The sequence below is a fragment of the Teleopsis dalmanni genome, chromosome X (genome assembly GCF_002237135.1).
Source record: "Teleopsis dalmanni isolate 2A chromosome X, ASM223713v2, whole genome shotgun sequence".
Classification (NCBI taxonomy): domain Eukaryota; kingdom Metazoa; phylum Arthropoda; class Insecta; order Diptera; family Diopsidae; genus Teleopsis; species Teleopsis dalmanni.
The window spans coordinates 99,890,172-99,891,098 of record NC_051848.1 but is presented as its reverse complement, the minus strand read 5'-3'; positions in this window follow the sequence as shown (position 1 = coordinate 99,891,098).

Genomic DNA, 927 nt, shown 5'->3' with positions numbered 1-927 from the left:
CCACAAAAACTTTCAACTAAAGATAGTCCAAAAAGAAACACCGACACTGACATAGTTTTCTCTTCTTATGCAGAGCCATTTTTGCGATATGAAGCATCAACTCATTTTGAAATCCATTTTGAAACTCATTTTATATCCAGTCAGCAATGATAGCGTCGTACTGAGTAGGTATCTCTTTGATGGCAGCAACTGACTGGAACTTTTCACTATGATCTCAATTATGATCTCACTATTCCAAAATTTGCTCTTTTTCATTCACAGATTTCTGTGCATAATAGTTAACTGAATCGTTGTATGCAGAATACCAATATTCATGAAGCGAGTTTTGTATACAGCTCCCATATAAGTTGGACACTGACAAACTTAATCAACTTGTTCTAGAAAAGCCAATTATTCTGAAAACCTGGCTGTATAACGAATACACAAAAATACTTAATTTGATAAAAAAAGATATAGCAAAAATATACAAAAGAATTTAGCTCGAACATTTTAATTGCAAAATAAAGAAACCATATTTTTTAAAGAGGTTTTCGAGAAGTAGTGAACTACAACAACAAAAATTCATTTTATATTATTTTAATTAAACCTTTTAAGTATTGTCAAATATCTATTATAAGTGATCTTGAAAATAATTTTTGTATTTAATTATTCGTAATTATTTTTTTGAAACACTGTAAGTATCAGGGGTCGAACTCATGCCCTGCCAAATTCAGCTCAGAGTCAGCGCTGCTTGACCAAATGACCCAAAGTCGTGCTTGACTTTTTTTGTTCGCATATTTTTCTGGAGTTTTGTTACTATTACTATGAAAGTTTTTATTAACAAATTAACTAGCTGTGTTTATCTTAGAACGAAATCATAAATCAGCTGTAGAATAATTGAATTAATTAATTATATTTTTTTTTAATTGTTAAATTTCAATAGTATTC